Raw genomic sequence first — 19,225 nt, 5'->3', positions numbered from 1 at the left:
CTACCTTAGTTTCTAAGCCAACCCAGACTATCTTTCCAAAGTATATATAGGTTTTGTATTTTCTGAGATGCATTTATTGATGGTACAGATGAACTTGCAGAGGTTAGAGGCATGGCTAACATAACTGAAGCATTGATAATCCATGTATTTATTACTGAAGATGAGACTTGGGATAGGGTGGGGAACAGAAAATGTGTCAAATTTTCATCCCACTTTAACTACAGAATTATGGTTTGTTTTTAATACTTTATGAAAAGTTGTGTTTTTTTTTTCCATTACCTACCTGTGTCAAACAGACAGCAGGCAAGGCCACAGCCAAGGCCTGCCAGAATTGGCCAGTAAAGACACTGAGCCCTTTTTAGCTTTAGAGGATTTATTACTTACATAGACAGAGAAGAGTAGCCAAAGGTGCTTGTTTCACAGCCCAAGAGGGATGGCACGGAAACTAAAGGGTCAGATGATTACAAAACGAGTTGAAATACCCTCTTGCCAAGCAGGGAATTCTAGATTGCAACTATACAGTTTTATAGCCTACATTTCTGTCTAAAGGGGAGTGAGGCAGAAAGCCTCACACCTCATCAGAACCTGGGAGGCAATGAAAAACTGCCTCATGTCAGTTTCCCTGACAGAAAAGCAAGTGAGAAATTTCCTGGTAACCCCTCCTCACAAGCCTTCAGGTTCTTGTGTTTCAAAAAGACCCTAAGGAGAATCCACCAGACCCAGGGCAAGCTGACAACCAAACCCAGCCACCAAGGTGCCATGACAGAGCTGTTCCCCCATAATTTACAGGTTACCTCACCGACCTGCAGAGTCACCTATCTCTTCTACTCTTCAATGATATTTTCTTCATTTCTCCCCTTTCCTGTTGGTGAAATAAAGCTGTATGGTCTATCTTAATAGAACTTACTCACTGTCTGTTTTCCTTAATTCACTACCTTTTCCTAAATTATCTAGTATTTCCTATGATGCTGGCAGGAATAAGAAGAAAAAAATATGAACTATATATTTCTGTGTAATTAACCACACCAAAACTTAGTGTTTTAAACCAACAATATTTTGCTATTTCTCCAATTCTGTGTGTCAGCTGGGTGCGACTGGTTTTGCCTGGGCTCATAGTTGAAGATTCAAGATGGCCTCAGGCACATGTCTGGCAGCTGACGCTTCTCCTCTGGCCTCTCGTCCTTAGTAAGCTAGACTGACTGTCTTACATGTCAGTCTCAGGGCTGCATTCTCCAAGAACCAAGGCAGAAGCTTCAGGTCTAGTTTGGAAGTCATAACTTCACTTCTACCATATTCTTTTGGTCAAAGCAAGTGACAAGAACAGTCTAGATTTAAAGGGTAGGAAATAGACTCCTCTTTAAAAGATGAGTTGCAAAAAGAGTGTGCCTGTGTTTTTCAGTATGCAATGTAAACAGACTTGAGTAAGTGCCTTCAGGTAAATAGGTTCACTGAAGCCCAAACAGAATCTGACTTGACTTTTTATTCATGTAAGTAAGAATGACACTTGACTAAATATCTTCAATTCTGATCACAGCAATAAAATCACTGTAATGCTAGCAGATCACAGGATAGAAAATTAAGGAAATTGTCATAGGCCCAGAAAATATTTGCAAGAGGAAGTGGAGGTACTAAGTCTTATTTCTGTAGGCAAAGTGACCGAAGTGTGGTTTCCAAACCTCGGAGAGTTATTCCAAACCTCTTTAGTTAATAATAGAATGGAGAACACCAGCCAGAGATTCTGTTACTTACAGGGAATTTGAAAATTAACTCTCTTAAGTAATGATTGGTTGGTTAACACTCACTGACAGAAGTTTGCATTTTTACCATCTACCTTGCATAACTGATGAAAGGGGAATGAGATAATTAATGTAATGTGCCTACTGCAATACCTGGCTTACCTTTGTCTCTAAAAAAATATATTTGTTACTATTATTTTATTTGAGGCTTCAAGAATTTACATTGTTTAATGATAGATATTTTATTAGGTACATTGTTAATATATTTTATAGTCAAAGTGGATGCTTAATAAACTTGCTTTAAAAACTTTTCAAGCTAAAACTATCATTGCCATATTCTGTGGGGTAAAAATGTAGAACCTCCATTTTCTAGTTGTTCATATGTTGGAAACTGACCTCTGACAATTGCAATAACCAGTTATTGATGTGTGACAGAACATGAGCAGGGGAGGAGACATGAGAGGAGACAGACAGACAGACAGACCCAACAGACAGAATCTTAAGCAGGTTCCCGGCTCTGAGCTGTCAGCACAGAGCCCCACGCAGGGCTCGAACTCACACACGAGCTGTGAGATCATGACCTAAGTTGAAGTTGGATGTTTAACCAACTGAGCCACCCAGGCACCCCTGCAAATAACTTCTTGATTCAGTAAGTTGCCTTTTAGTTTTCTTGATGGGCTCCTTTGCAGTGCAAAAGCTTTTTATTTTGATGTAGTCCTGATAGTTTATTTTTGCTTTTGTTTCTTTTGCCTTAGGAGACATACCTAGAAAAATGTTGCTATTGGCAGATGTCTCAGATATTACTGCCTGTGTTCTCTTCCAGGATGTTTATGTTTTCCGGTCTCCATTTAATCCATTTTAAGTTTATTTTTGTATATGATGTTAGAAAGTAGTCCAGTTTCATTCTTTTCTATGTAGCTGTCCAGTTTTCCCAGCACCATTTATTGAAAAGGCTGTCTTTTCCCCATTATATATTCTTGCCTTTTTTGTCATAGATTCATTGGCCATGTAATTGTGGGTTTATTTCTGGGGTCTTTACTCTGTTCCGTTGACTTACATATCTATTTTTGTGCCAGGACCATACTGTTTAAATTACTACAGATTTGTAGTACATCTTGAAATCTGGGATTGTGATACCTCTAGCTTTGTTCTTCTTTTTCAAGATTGCTTTTGCTATTTGGGGTCTTTTATGGTTCCATACAAATTCCAGTATTATTTATTCTGGTTTTGTGAAAGATGCTCTTGGCATTTTCATAAGGATTGCTTTGAATCTCTAGAATTGCTTTGTGTAATATGGACATTTTGACAATATTAATTCTTACAATCCACAAGCATAGAATCTCTTTTTATTTGTGTAATCTTCAATTTCTCTCAACAGTGTTTTATATATATATATATAGTTTTAGAGTACAAGCCTTTCACCTCCTTGATTAAGTTTATTCTGGGTACTTTATTATTTTTGGTGCAATTGTAAATGGTATTTTTTTTTTAATTTCTCTTTCTGTGACTTCATTGTTAGTGTATAAAAATGCTACTGAGTTCTGGGCATTAATTTTGTATCCTGTCACTTTACTGAATACATTTATTACTTCTAGTAGTTTTTTGGTGAACTCTTTTAGGACTTTTTATGTATACATCATGCCATCTGCGAATAGTGACAATTTAATTTCTTTACCAGTATGGATGCCTCTTATTTCTTTTGCTTGTCTGATTGCTGTGTCTAGGACTTCCAGTATTATGTTGAATAAAAATGGCAAGAGTGGACATCTTTGTCTTGTTCCTGACCTCAGAAGGAAAGTTTTCAGGTTTTCACCATTGAGGATGATGTTAGCTGTAGGTTTTCATATATGGCCTTCATTATGTTGAAGGATATTCCCTCTAACCCCATCTGGTTGAGGGGTTTTCTCATGAATGGATGTGGAATCTTGTCAAATTCTTTTTCTGCATCTATTGAGATCAAATGATTTTTATCCTTCATTTTGTTGATGTGGTATATGATGTTGATTGTTTGGGGAATATTGAACCATCCTTGCATCCTGGGAATAATTCCCACTGGATCATGGTGAATCGTCCTTTTAATGTATTGTTGTATGTAGTTTGCTAGTATTGTGTTGAAGATTTTTGCATTTATGTTCATCAGGGATATTGGCCTATAGTTTCCCTTTTCTGTGGTGTCTTTGTCTGGTTTTGGTCTCAGGGTAATGCTGGCCTGATAGGATATATTTGGATGCTTTGCTTCCTCTTCTGTTTTTTTTGGAATAGTTTGATGAGAATAGGTATTGGCTCTTTAAAGGTCTGGTAGAATTCACATGTGAATCTATCTGGTATATATAGATAGATAGATAGATAGATAGATAGATAGATATAGATATAGATTCTTGATTACCAATTCAATTTCATTATTTATAATCAATCTATTCAGATTTTCCATTTCTGCCTGGTTCAAACATTTTGCAAGATTATATGTTTCTAGAAATTTATACTTTCCGTCTGGGTTCTGCAGCTTTTTAGCATATAACCTTTCATATTATTCTTTTATAATCCTTTGTGTTTCTATGATGTCAGTTATTACTTCTTTTCTCTAGCTTCTGATTTATTTTGGTTCCTTTTTCTTTTTTTCTTGATGAGTCTGGCTAAAGGTTTGTCAGTTTTGTTTTGTTTGTCAGTTTGTCAGTTTTGTTTGTCTTCAAAGAACCAGCACTTTGTTTAGTGAATTTTTCTACTGGTTTTTGTTTGTTTGCTTTTGTTTTGTTTTGTTTTGTTTTTTAGTCTCTAAATCATTTATTTCTGCTCTATCTTTATTTTTCTTCTTTTCTACTCATCTTGGGCTTTGCTTTTTCTTCTTTTTCTAATTTCTGTAGGCATAATATTGGATCGTCTATTTGAGTTTTTTCTTGTTTCTTGATGTAAGCCTGTATTTCTATCTACTTCCCTCTTAGAACTGCTTTCACTGTGTCCTGGAGGTTTTGGGCCATTGCGTTTTCATTTTCATTTGTCTCCATATATTTTTTTTAAATTTCTTCTTTGATTGCTTCATTGACCCGTTGGTTGTTTAGTATCATGTTGTTTAGTCTCCACATGTTTGGGTTTTTCTAGTTTTTTTCTTGTTACTTATTTCTAGTTTCACACTATTGTGGTCAGAAAAGATGCATGGTATGATTTCAATCTTCTTAAATTTATTGAGGCTTGTTTTTTGGCCTAATATGTAATCTGTTCTGGAGAATGATCCATGTGCACTTGAAAAGAATGTGCATTTCATTGTTTTTGGATGAAATGTTCTGTATATGTCTATTATATCCATCTGGTCCAGTGTGTCATTCAAAGACATTGTTTCCTTATTGATTTTCTGTCTGGATGATCTATCCACTGATGTAACTGGAGTGTTAAAGTCCCCTACTATTATTGTATTACCTCAGTTTCAATCTATATGTCCATTAATATTTGCTTTATGTATTTAGGTGCTTTCATGTGGGGTGCATAGATATATATACAATTGTTACATCCTCTTGTTGGATTGATCCCTTTATCATTATGTAATACTCTTCTTGTCTCTTATTATAGTCTTTTTTTTTAAGTCTATTTTGGGGGTGCCTGGGTGACTCAGTTAAGCGTCTGACTCTTGGTTTCAGTTCAGGTCATGATCTCACAGTTCATGGGTTTGAGCCCACATTGGACTTTGCACTGACAACATGGAGCCTGTTTGGGATTCTCTCTCTCTCACTCTCTGTCTCTCTCTGCCCCTCCCCAACTTGTGCTGTCTCTGTCTCTTTCAAAATAAATAAACTTTATAAATAAATAAATAAATAAATAAATATCAATATAAAAATTAAAATAACTGAAAAAAGTATATTTTGTTTGGTATAAATATTGCTACCTCAGGTTTTTGTTTGTTTCATTTGTATTTCCATTTGTATGTGTCTTTAGGTCTGAGGTGAGTCTCTTATATGAAGCATACAGGTTGGTCCTGTGTTTTTTTTGTTTTTCAAATTTAATTATTTATTTTGAAAGAGAGAGAGCAAGAGAGTACGTGCAGGGGAGGGGAAGAGACAGAGGGAGAGAGAGAATCCCAAGTAGGTTCTGTATTGTCGGCACAGAGCCCAACGTAGGGCTTGGTCCCATGAACCGTGAGATCATGACCTGAGCTGAAACCAAGAGTTGGACGCTCAACCCACTGAGCCACCCCAGGTGCCCCTCAGTCTTGTTTTTGTTTTTTGTTTTTTGTTTTTTTTAGCCATTCTGCCACTCTGTTTTTTGATTGGAGCATTTAGGCCATTTACATTAAGGTGATTATTGATAGATATGTACTTATTGCCATTTTTAAAATTTGTTTTCTGGTTGTTTTTATAGTTCTTTGTTTTCTTATTCTCTTGCTCTCTTTCTTTGTGCATGATAAGTACCTATAGTGTTTTGTTTGGCTTTCTTTTTCTTTATTTTTTTATGTATCATAGGTTTGGGTTTGTGGTTACCCAGAGGTTCATATATAACATCCTAAGTAAATACCAGCCATATTAATTTGATGGTCATTTAAGTGAAGCAGATTCTCAAAAAAAGAAGAAGAAGAAGAAGAAGAAGAAGAAGAAAATAAAGAAAAGATCTTTCTCTTTCTTTTTCTTTTTCCTCCCTTATTCCTCCCTTTTTACTCCCATCACATTTTATGTTGTCATATTTTACATCTTATTATTCATATTTGTCTTATGTCTAATTATGGCCATTCCTTTTCCACTTAAAGAAGTCCCTTTAACATTCTTGTAAGGCTAGTTTAGTGGTGATAAACTCCTTTATCTTGTTTGTCTGGGGAACTCTATCTCTCCTTAAAATCTGAATGATAACCTTGCCAGGTAAAGTAGGTTATAGGTTTTTTCCTTTTAGTACTTTGAATATTTCATGCCATTCCTTTCTGACTTGTGAAGTTTCGGGTGAAAAATCACCTGATAGCCTTATAGGTTTTTCCTTGTAGGTAACTTTGTTACCAACGTTCTTGTTACCAGAAAGCACAGAGAGTTCCAAACAAGATGAACCCAAAGAGGTCCACACCATGGCACATAATAATTAAAATGTCAAGGTTTAAAGATAAAGAATTTTAAAAGCAGCAAGAGAGAAACAAAAAGTTACCTACAAGGGAAAACGATTTTTATTATTTTATTATTATTATAGGTAATAATGGGATACATTGGATATAAATAAATAAGAGAATGTGATCCTAATATCTGACCCCTTGTTTCATTCTGGAATAAAAAGAGCTGAATTCATCTGTTGCTTTTCCAAACTTCTGTAATCAAATTACCTAATAAATAAACAGGCCAAGTATTGGATAGGGAAATTTTATTCTCCTTCCATTTAACTAATGTTTTACTGATTAAGTTTAAGTTTGTCTCATTTAGACCAAATATATTTCCACTTCTTGCCAAGAATACTTAGAATGATATAAGTGAAAGCTTCAGTAAGAATAAATATTATTAAAGGATGGACAAAAGCTTGAAACTCTGTCTAATGGTTTGATGAGGTGGGGATTGGGGAGGGTATGAAGTCCAATAGGGAATTCTCTTCTTTACAACAGCTAGTTTTTGGCCTAAGCTGGGCCATTAAAATACCGCTTTCTTCCCCTGTTCTGCAATGGAAAACCACAACAGATAGAGTTCATATATGTTTATGATAGCAAATGAATATCTGTAAATCAGGAAAATACAGGAGCACCTGGGTGGCTCAGTCAGTTAAGTGTCTGACTTCAACTCGGGTCATGAGTTCAAATCCTGTGTCGGGATCTGTGCTGACAGCTCAGAGCGTGGAGCCTGCTTCAGATTCTGTGTCTCCCTCTATCTCTGCCCCTCCCCTGCTTGCACTGTCTCTCTCAAAAACAAAATAAACACTAAAGTTTTTTTTTTGATAAATAAATAAACATTTAAAAAATTTTAATAATAAAGTACCTTATATTTGTATGTGTAAATATCTACTTATATGTAACTGTATAATCATCATCATCATTAATAAAAACCACACTTGCCATGTACCATGCACTATTCTAATATGCCATTGTTAATCCTCACAACTCAGTGAGAGAGGTAGTTATGCCCCTGTGCAGAGATGGGATTCCAAGGCACTGAGAGGTCCTTGCCCCACAGTCACACAGCTAGTAAGTGACAGAGCTGAAATTTGCACCCAAGTAGCTTGGCTCCCAAATCTGCCTTCTCAACTACTAGGTCATGATGCCTCCCTGTCATGAGAAGAAAAATGGATGGGGGCGGGGAGGAGGGGGGTGAGATAAGCAGCAGTTGGTTAATATCTGGAGAATGAAACTGTTGGGAATTTTTATTTTCTACATTAACATGTTTATAACATTTGGATTTTTATAATAAAGTACTGATTTTATAATTTATCAAAAATTACTTATAAATTAGAGAGGGGGTGTAAAACATTAAGCAAATATCTGAGACCATTCACCCTAACTCACTCTTATTAGCTGAAGTTTGGTAAGAAACCATGTTTTCGTAAGCAAGCTATAGGGCTTATAATGTCACTTCCTCCAGGTCCAATGTTTAGGTGTCACTCATGCTCATTGGTTAGCTAGTTAACCAAGCTCTCTGATTGCAGGTAACTAATACCAATTTTGCTCACTGTGGCACTCTCTTAAAATAGAGTATGATCAGAATTCCTTGTCCCTGCAACTTGCAGTCAGATACCTAAGCCACTGGACTCTGGCTCCTACATTTATGTATGTAATTGAACCTCGCTGCTGCTCTTCTAATGACCATGTTAGCATGAAAACTCTAGCCTGGACATTATGGTCCTGTCCACAAGGATTACTGTTTTAGATCTTCCTCATTTCAGTTGAACAATACCAGCATGCTCTAGTTCAGGGTATACAAGAATATCATAAACTGGGTGACATAGAAACAACAGAAATTTACTTCTCACAGTTCTGGAGGCTGGGAAGGCCAAGGTCAGATTCAGTGTCTGGTGAAAGCTTGTTTCCTGCGTCAGAGACTGCCATCTTCTCACTGTGTCTCCACAAGATGGAAGTGGTAAGGTATGTCTCTGGGGTCTCTCTTCTAACGGCATTAATGCCATTCTTGAGGACCTCATCCTCACCACCTAAAGGCCTCAATCACTATTACCATTTCGTTGGGGATTAGGATTTCAGCATATGAATATTGGGGAAACACAAACATTCAGTCTATAGCAAGCAACATAGCAAATTTATAAAGCAGAACATTATAACAATTTCAACACTTCCAAACCCGCAAATTTCAGAGATGTTCCAGACCTAAAGCAGTGCTATAAATAACCTTTCCCTGCATGCAATTCTTATAATATTTTAACACCATTGTCACAATACTATACTCTACCATTCTATTATTTATCAGTACATTTATAATAGTGTATACTATTACACACACACACACACACACACTAGGTATTTACCACATTGATGAGGGACGCAGATAATTGAGGTCTGTTCAAAATTTAAACTTTTCACCAGAACATTGTTTGAATAGCTATATTCCTTGTATCTTAAGACTTCTAGTTCTAGTGGCATTTACTCTTTTCATGACAATGGGTTATCATTTAGTAGGACACCGAGAAAAATTTAAAATTATTAAGAATAAGCAATTATAAAAATCTTAAGAGCATCTTTCCCTCTCAAGAACCTAGATCTCTGTCAAGAGCCTAGGTCACCTTCACAGTTAAGATAATGGTAGAATTAACAAATTCAACTTGTTCATGGTCTCAGTTGGGTTTATTTAGATACAGTAGCTAGTATATGTGGGCATACACTGAGCATATAGATATGACAAGATGTAACTTTAATAAATGTAGGTATAATAAGAGCTTTTATGTGTCTGCATGGAGTGGGGATCCTGGCTTGAACTTAAAGTAGATCTATGGTGTTATTGACAATCTCCACCCACCTTCTCCCACCATTGGGTTATCAGGAATCCATGGAGAACTTGGTTTGGAACAAATCCAATCACCAAACATGCCCAGACATGTTGAAACAATGTAAGATTCCACTGCTTATAATTTAGTGCGGTTAATGTTATGGTTTTCCACATCACATAGGTATAAAAGAGAAAGGTTTTTCTTTTACTTATTCCAGTAGGGTCCTTTATATGCATGTTTGTCTCTGTGTGTTGCCTAAAGATCAGAAATTACAAAAGACCCTGGGACAGAAAATTAACCTCTAGTTGGCCTAGTTTCCTTAATATTTCAGCCTACTGAGTTAATCTGTTTCATTCTTTTAATTCTGGAATCTGGTCCTAATTTAGCCATCTGATTACTAGGAATTACTTTGGAAGTATAATATTACAAGAAGACTCAGACTAAAAGAAGGCATTACACATAGGATTTCCTGTTTATAGGTTTGCAAAATACTTTAAAACCTAATTAAATAATTAATGAGGGAGAACAGAATACATCTAAACAGTGTACTCACCACAATTTCCTACCAAATGCACTGGATAGCTTGCTCTAATGCCTGACTCAGAGGAAACACTCTGGTGCATTCATGTACACAAGAAAAGAAATGCGACCTCATGATAGATTGATCTAAATGTTGGAATCAACTGGTAAAGAAATGGCAATGTCTAATACTTCATTAAAAAGATTTCACCCAAAATATAATACTGGGATGCTGAATTTCTTAAGTGACAAATTGTGTCAATTGTCAAATTGTCTAGCGACATTATTCAGTTTCTCTTTCCTTATAACTTTCAACTTCAATTCTCTGTTTTTCTCTGCCACAGTTTTTGAAAATGAATACACAAGAAACTCACCAACAATGAACTGTCATTTTTATCTTTCTAACCTCAAGCAGGTGTTGACTGTTCCCTCTTTCTACACTATTTCTGATTGTGGAGTGGAGGGATTTTCTGATTTCTTAAATTTTTAAAAAATTTTTTTACATTTATTTATTTTTGAGAGACAGAGAGAGACAGAGCACAAGCAGGGGAGGGGCAGAGAAAGAGAGGGAGACATAGAATCCAATGCAAGCTCCAGGCTCTGAGCTGTCAGCACAGAGCCCCATGCGGGGGCTCAAACCCATGAACCATGAGATCATGACCTGAGCCAAAGTCAGACACTCAACTGACTGAGCCACCCAGGCACCCCAGGATTTTCTGATTTCTTAATAGCAGGAGCAATATTTGGAATTTCAGTGTCTGGGGTTTTTTTTTTCTCTAAAGGGCACATTAATCTTATGTACTCTCTCTAAGAATTATGATAGTTTCCAATCTCATTAAGACTTTTATCTATGCACAGAGAATTCAAAGAAAATTAGTAAAAAAGATTTTCTCCACCTCTATGGCAAGTATCACAAGGAGTTCCTCAAAGTGTTTAGAGGAGAAAAATCAAAGGAAATGAAAGGAAAGAAAGAGAGAAAGCAAGAAAGCAAGAAAGCAAGAAAGCAAGAAAGCAAGAAAGAAAGAAAGAAAGAAAGAAAGAAAAAGAAAGGGAGAAGAAATAGATGCTGTTCAAGCAGTTCAAAAGATTCTTGACTTTGAGACTTTGATGAAGTTATAATATAAACAGCTTGAGGGAATATGGGATTTGAAAGCAGTTTTATATGTTGGAAAACAAGCAGTATTTTTATGAGGCTAATATTGGAACATATACCAATGCCAATTCCTGCTTTTAGAGCAAATGAAGTCTTCCCTTACCAGTCCCTTAGCCAACCTGTTCTATTCCAGCCTGTTTCATAATGTATGTTTTCCCAAGTAAAAAACAAAACAAAATGACAACAACCACAAAAATGAACATTTTATTAAATATACTATTTTCCAGTTAATTTTTTTTTCCTTGTTGCTCAAGTACAAGGATAAACAAGTTATTTCTTCTGGGTTTCATGTCTGAAACTCTTTCTAGTGATAAGATTGTTGTAAAGATCAGAAAGACACTATATATGAAAGTACTTTTAAATACAAAAAGAATCAGGGTTCCTGGGTGGTTCAGTTTGGTTAAGCCTTTGAATCTTTGGTTTGAATCTCCATGACCTTGGAGAAAGGTCATGATCTCACTGTCAGTGGGCTTGAGCCCCAGCTTGGTATTCTCTCTCTCTCTCCTTCTCTGTCTGCCCAACCCTCCTCACCACCCCCAACTCATGTCGGTGAGCTAGCTCTCTCTCTCAAAATAAGTAAACTTATTGCTTCTAGGCCTTTATTCCAAGATAAAATGTAAAATAAATAAACAAACAAAAAAAAAATATATATATATAAAATCATACAAATATAAGTCAACATTATTACCAAATCTATTTGTGATATGTACATTTTCTCCTTTAGTTTTGTTTTTCTCTCTTATTCCATCATTATTTTCTGAATAATCAAAACTATTATACTAGAATTATAACATTATTCAGGTAGGTTGAAAATGTTAGCCATTTTTGGTTTTGCCTTTCAATAAAACTAACAAAAATTGTCTACCTTGCACATTTTTCCTTTCAATTGAGGTTGGTATGTTTAAAAAGATTAGAAAACATGATCTAAAGATCTAATTTTTATTTTTTTAAATTTAATTAATTTTTAAATTTAATTCTAGCATAGTTAACATACAATGTTATATTAGTCTCAAGTGTACAATATAGTGATTCAACAATTCCATATATTATTCAGTGCTCAGCAAAATAAGTGTACTCTTGGGGCTCCTGGGTGACTCAGTCAATTAAGCATCCAGACTCTTTATTTCAACTCAGGTCATGATCTCATGGTTCTTGGGTTCAAGCCCCACATCAGGCTCTGTGCTGACAGCACAAAGCCTGCTTGGAATTCTCTGTCTCCCTCTCTCTCTGCCTCTCTCTCTCTCTCTCTCAAAAATAGATAAATAAACATTAAAAATAAAGTGTGTTCTTAATCCCCTTCACCTATTTAACCCGTCCCCTCACCCACCTCTCCTCTGGTAACCATCAGTTTGTTCCCTATAGTTACAAGGCTCTTTCTTGGTTTGTCTCCTTTATCCTTTGTTTGTTTTGTTTCTTAAATTCCACAGATAAGTGAAATAATATGGCATTATTCTTTCTCTGACTGGCTTATTTCGCTTAGCATTATACTCTCTAGATGCATTCATGTTGTTGCAAATGGCAAGAATTCATTCTTTTTTATGGCTGAATAATATTCCTTTGTACATATATACATCTTCTTTATCCATTCATCTATTGATAGACACCTGGGCTGCTTCCATTGTTTGGCTGTTGTAAAATAATGCTGCAGTAAACATAGGAGTGCATATATTTCTTCGAGTTAGTGTTTTTGTATTCTTTGGGTAAATACCTGGTAGTGCAATTACTGGATCATAGGTCACTTCTGTTTTTAATTTTTTGAGGAGACTCCATACTGTCTTCCACAGTGGCTACACCACTTTGCATTCCCACCAAGAGTGCAAGAGAGTTCCTCTGTCTCCACATCTTTGACAATACTTGTTGTTTCTTGTATTTTTGATGTTAGCCATTTTGACAGGTATGAGGTGATATCTCATCATGGTTCTGATATGCACTTTCCTGATGATGAGTAATATTGAGAATATTTTCATGTGTCTGTTGGCCATCTGGATGTCTTCTTTGGAGAAATGTCTGTTCATGTCTTCTGCCCATTTTTAATTGGACTATTTGAGGTTTTTTTGGTGTTGAGTTGTGTAAGTTCTTTATATATTTTGGATACTAACCCTTTCTCGTATATGTCATTTGCACATATCTTCTCCCATTAAGTAGGTTGTCTTTTAGTTTTTTTGTTTCCTTCACTGTGTGGAAGGTTTTTATTTTGATATGATCCTAATAGTTTATTTTTACTTTTGTGTCCCTTGCCTTGGGAGACATATCTAGAAATGTCTAGGTAAAAACTTTCAAATGATACACTTCAATAAAATTAAATATGCACAAATTTTCACAGAGGAATGTTGTATATTTTGATAGTCAAAATTTCTGTTAGTAACCCATGCTGACCTGCTTAATATTTGTATTATGCAGAAGATTTTCCTCTTGAAAAATCACTATTAATATTTGAATCAAAATGAAAAGTTCATACTATCTATATCTTTTAAGCCAAAAGTTTTATTTTTGAGGACAATTATTTTTAATAATATTAAAACTTTTCCAGAATAAACAGTGCTTTCTTACATTTTTACATTCTCATTTAAAGGATCAGTTTATCCTGAAATACGTTACAGAGGAGAAATGGAAGGATTTTTTGAAAAAGTAAGTATTGCATGTATTTCATAAAACCCCTGAACTTCCTATTATCACTTGTTACATTAAATTAAGTATGCAATCATTTAAGCTAATAGAAAAAATTTGGCTGGAAGCTTTTTATTGATTTTGACTAAAGCACAATTTGCCTTTATTTACTTACATTGTTAACAACCATATGTAATAAGATGAAAATTATGTTTTAGATTATTTTTTAAAGTTGGAGATTTCATTATAAAATTATAACACTTCGTAAAAATAAAACACATAGAAACCCGAAAGAAAATTAAATAAAATATGAACCAAGGTAATGAAGTATTAAATCAGTTTGTTATAGTGACAAACAAAAATAGCAATATAAAGCAAAATTGCCACCACTGGCCAAACTGTATCCATCTTGAATTCATTTGTGGTGTAGAGATTAATTCAGTTCTTCAAATATTTCTCTCTTCCTCTCTTCTTTCTTTACACACGCACACACACACATCACACACGTGCTTGTACACACTATATTCAACTTTGTGCCCAATCTACCAGAGAACATTTTTTCTTTCTTTTTTTTTTTTATTTGAGTGTAGTGTACATACAATGTTGCATTACGTTCAGGTGTTCAACACAGTGATTCAAGTTTTATGTTATACTGTGCTCACCACAAGTGTAGCTACTGCCTAATGTTCCAATTTTAGTGTATGTGCTGCAGAAGGGAGAATGAGAATGTTTTCTTGATTCAATTATCTTCCACAAATGTGTTTTGAATGCCCTCTGTGTAGTACTAGTCACTTTGGAGGCTATTGACTTAAGTAAGACACTTGTCCTCCAGGAACCTGTGATCTAGTGGAAGAAATAAATGATGCACAGTAACAATTGTAATAGCAGATGGAGCCAAATAAACATCACAAATGAGAATTCAATGGTACAGGAATTCAAGGAGTTCATTTTGCTTGAGGAAACCAGAAAAGTCTCATGGAAAAGGTTTCATTAAGTTTGGGCTTTGCAAAATGGTGAGATTTTTACAGAAAGTGTAGCAGAAAAAAAAGAAAGAAAGAAAGTATGGGAAAGCTGAGAGGACTGAGGTAAAACCAGCAGCATGTAGAGGAGTTATGATTGAGTCGTTCCGTTGAGCTGCAACATAAGAAGTGGCAAGTAGCAGGTCCTCTCTCAAGGTGGGGAGAAGCTTGAGAAAATAAGTGAAACCACTAGTAGAAAAGTGTCATTCAGGGGCACCTGGGAGGCTCAGTTGGTTAAGATTCTGACTTTTGATTTCGGCTGAGGTAATGATCTTGAGGTTTTTGAGTTCTAGCCCTACGTTCTAGCAGAGCCTACTTGGAATTCTCTGTATCTCCTCTCTCTCTCTCTCTCTCTCTCTCTCTCTGCCAAAATAAATAAATAAACTTAAAAAAAAGAGAAGTGTCTTTTATTCAGAACACAGTGCAGATTCCTTGGAGGTTCTGGAGGAAGAACATGGCATGCTCAAGTAGCAGTTCAAGAAAGCATTTTTAGTTTGTTTTTTAGGTGTCTGTTTTTTTTTTTTTTTTTTTGAGAGAGAGAGAGAGAGCATGATTGGGGAGAAGGCCAGAGGGAGAGAGAGAGAGAGAGGGAGAAAGAGAGAGAAAGAATCTCAAGCAGTCTCCATGCTGAATCCAACACAGGTCTCGATCCCACGACCCTGGGATCCTGACCTTAGTCAAAATCAAGAATCCAACACTCAGTCATCCAGGCAACCCCCCCAAAAAATCATTTTTATGGGTGTGGGGCTCAGTGCTGAGTGTGGAACCTGCTTGGGTCTCTCTCTCTCTCTCTCTCTCTCTCTCTTTCTACCCTTCCCCTGCTCATTCTCTCTCTCGCAAAATAAATAAATTTAAAAAACATTTTTAAATGAGACTGTGGGTTAGACTATAGCTACAGAGATTGATTAGGTACTTGCATTGCCCAGAAAAACAAAAGAGGCAATAGAAATGAACAAGATGACACAAAGCCAGTGATATTTCAGAAGCAGAATTGTTAGGACTCGGTAATCAGAAGCCTCTTTTGGAGCTAAAAGTGTTAGTTACTCTTGTTACAGTCAGGTAACAGCAGATTAAATTGAACTAGCTTAGGTGGAGTTGCTAAGCAATTTGCATGTATTATCTCATTTAATATTCATATAAGTACTTTGAAGTAGGTGCTATTACTATACTGATTTTATAATTAGAAAAACCTGTGCAACTTAGCAGACAGTAGCCCAATTTGACTCACCACTGTGCACTATTGCTCTTCCCAAGCACACTGAAGATCTACCCTGGAACCAATCAACTGAGGCTGGAGAAGGCAGAATCCTGGAAGACCATGGCCATGTAGCTGGGATGGGACAGCACTTGAGGAAGAAGGGGCAGCAGACAAAGTCTCTAGAAAGCCACTAAACAACAACAACAAAAAAATCCAATGTATTGAGCCAGGGTGCTCAAAGGTAAATCATCAGAAGTAATCATTTGCAAGGGAACATAGTGGGTTCGACTTGGACTAGTTTAGTTTGTGCTGGCCACTTATGTAGGTGGACATATCCACCAGAGAAGTGGGGATGAGAGGGCTATGCACCCAGATAGAGGCAAAGTTTGTAAATCTAGGAGTCACATCAGAGCAGTGGTAATTGAAGCAAAGAGAGTGGATGTTTGTTGAAGAAAGTATGGAAAGTGCTCTAAAAAATGCAAGTAAGAATGGGAATGCTTAGTAGAGGAGCTGGGGAAAGGAACTGGGAAATACTGCTGTATTTGGAGAGCAGAAAAAGGAATAGGCAGTAATAACAGAAGCAGAGAAGCAGCCACCAGGAACTTTTCCTGGAAAAGGAGGAAAAAGGAGATCCAAAGACAAGAACACTTCAAGATGAAGTGATGACAGCATCATCCTATACCAGAGGAGGGCCAAAAAATCTAACCACTGACATCTACTGTTCAGCACAGTGTGGGAAGGAATATCCAGACTAATAATGGTGTAGGGAATAGGGAGGGCGGTGGGTCTGGATGTAGCTTGCAGGTGTAGATGAGTCTTTGAAAAGGTTCAGTGGTGAAGGTAAGGAGTGAAATGGGATGGAAAAAAGCATTTTATAATAAAGGTGCCTAAAGTCTGCTATAGGCCCAGAGGAGAGAGCCTGGTAGCTCCTTACCTATTTGGAACCTGGCTCTCCAGCAACCTCCACTATCTGGAATACAGTGAAGAACCAAGAAGGAAAAATAGTTTGAACTTACATCAGTGTCATTATACTTATTCAACTGAGTCTATGGGTTGTACATAAAAGAAAATTGATTCATTTGCAAAATTGAATTAATCTTACTCTAGATCAGAGATGAAGAAATGTTTCTCCCTAGCTCTAGTCTCACACCGGTAAACTATACCCACATTTACACATAATAAAATGTTCAACTAACTTCCCATTTAATGAGCTAAGGATATAAAATCTCATAGGACATTAGGAGGCTACAAAGTGGAAACAGATGTAGCATATTTCAACATGGCTCTCCTTGACCCAGAATCCCTGGGATAGAAGAGGTGGGAAAGGAACAAGAAGAAAAAATTGACACTGTCCATACAAGGTAGGGTTTTTCCACCCAGAAACGTAATTCTGACTACAATCCTGTCCTTTTATAATAGGTGTTGAATTACCATTCTAGAACATACACTAACCCCATTTGTCATTACATTTAATGAAAGGCTTATAAATAACCAGAATTTCCTGGTTCCTGAACCAAATGCAGCACCAGTAGGACACATCAGTGTTCAGTCATGCCCAGGTGACCCCAGAGGATCACTCTGCTTCCAGTCCTCTAGTATCCCAGAAAGTACATTTCCCCTCTGTGCCAGAGGTTCTCAGATGCCCCTGTGTCCTTCCTCCATCCTGCTCTGTGCCCTGGGAGGCAGACCAGCATGAACTGCATCAAAGGGATCTATCTTGCCTTCTGGATTCCAGTTGGGTTTGGCCATTTGGAAGAACTGGAAAGACCCTAGAGTATACAAGGTAAATGAGGTCAAGGATTTATTCTCACATCTCCCTCCCAGCAGGGTCTTTGTAAGTTAGCTGCAGCCTCCCACCCAGACCATAGCTCCTGGCAGCACTTAGGTCTAGGTTCCAGTAACTTCTCCCTCTCCTTCAGACCCACAGGTACTAACTCCAGGGTATGGTAGGGTGTGGCTTCTTAAGCCCTACTCACACTTATGAAAATAGAGTATTAAACTCTCTTCAAATCACCCAAGTTTGAGGTGCTATTTACTTCTTGCAGGACTTGACTACTAACACCATCCCCATGGAGATAGTATTCAGCTCCCATGCCGAATACTATCAATTCGCATCAATTCTTATCAATTGATAGGAGCTACTTGGATGGAGCATCTTTTGTGAAAGATTCTGAGGCCACATCCAGGGTTTTAATGATTCATGGTTAGTGATGGGGAAGAATAGCTCTCATGCTAGGTATTGGCAGTCCTTGTTCTGGATTTTCATAATTATAATCACCTCATACCCAAACTCTCAGCAGATTTAAAAGCAAACAAAGAGAGATTTGTTACAAGTAGGTACACTGAGAACAGGATAAAGGGATGGTTGACAGACTAGCAGAAGAAGGAGACTGAGAGGAAAACTCAAAAGTAGACAAACAAACATACAAGCAAACAAAACCACACATGCAGACAGTAGTAGAGTGCAGGCCAATCTAGAGTTTAATCTACCCGGTCAATGATGCTTTTGAGCAATCATAGAAAAGGCTAAATATGTTTGGCATACTTTCTTTGAAAAAGACAAAAAGTAGGGGTGCCTGGGTGGCTCAGTCAGTGAAGTGTCCAACTCATGGTTTCGGCTCAGGTCATGATCTCACAGTTCATGAGGGCTCTGTGCTGTCAGTGAGGAGCCTGCTTGGGATTTTTCTCTCTCTCCCTCTTTCTCTGGCCTTCTCCCACTTCTACTCTCTCTTTCCCTCAAAATACAGAAATAAACTTAAATTAAAAAAAAAATTTTTTTTTAACGTTTTATTTATTTTTGAGACAGGGAGAGACAGAGCATGAACAGGGAGGGTCAGAGAGAGGGAGACACAGAATCTGAAACAGGCTCCAGGCTCTGAGCTGTCAGCACAGAGCCCGACGCGGGGCTCGAACTCATGAACCACGAGATCATGACCTGAGCCGAAGTCGGCCGCTTAACCGACTGAGCCACCCAGGCGCCCCTTAAATTTTTTTTAAAAAAAGAAAAAGACAAAAAGCATAACATACACTTGATAAAGATTTCTATTCCGAAGACCTAAACTGTTTAGGTGATCTGAAAAGCTATTTTATACTTTGCTGGCTGGTTTGTACTCCT

The 19,225-nt window shown here is 36.9% G+C and overlaps 1 protein-coding gene across 2 annotated transcripts in view; it reads left to right on the top strand.

Moving 5' to 3' along the window:
- BBS12 (Bardet-Biedl syndrome 12) overlaps positions 1-19,225 on the top strand; it is a 67,766-nt gene that overhangs the window by 37,122 nt on the left and 11,419 nt on the right. The window contains exons 3-5 of one of the 2 annotated variants that reach the window (XR_009259332.1): positions 13,859-13,914; positions 16,167-16,351; positions 17,218-17,337. The gene's annotated coding sequence lies outside the window, so the exon portion shown is untranslated. Of the gene's footprint in view, positions 1-13,858; positions 13,915-16,166; positions 16,352-17,217; positions 17,338-19,225 lie in introns of those variants that run through there. The other variant, XR_009259333.1, reaches the window with a different exon arrangement.

This window comes from Neofelis nebulosa, chromosome 3 (genome assembly GCF_028018385.1).
Source record: "Neofelis nebulosa isolate mNeoNeb1 chromosome 3, mNeoNeb1.pri, whole genome shotgun sequence".
In the NCBI taxonomy this organism is placed as follows: domain Eukaryota; kingdom Metazoa; phylum Chordata; class Mammalia; order Carnivora; family Felidae; genus Neofelis; species Neofelis nebulosa.
Note: the sequence above shows the minus strand (reverse complement) of the source record. Positions and strands in the feature narration are given on the sequence as shown.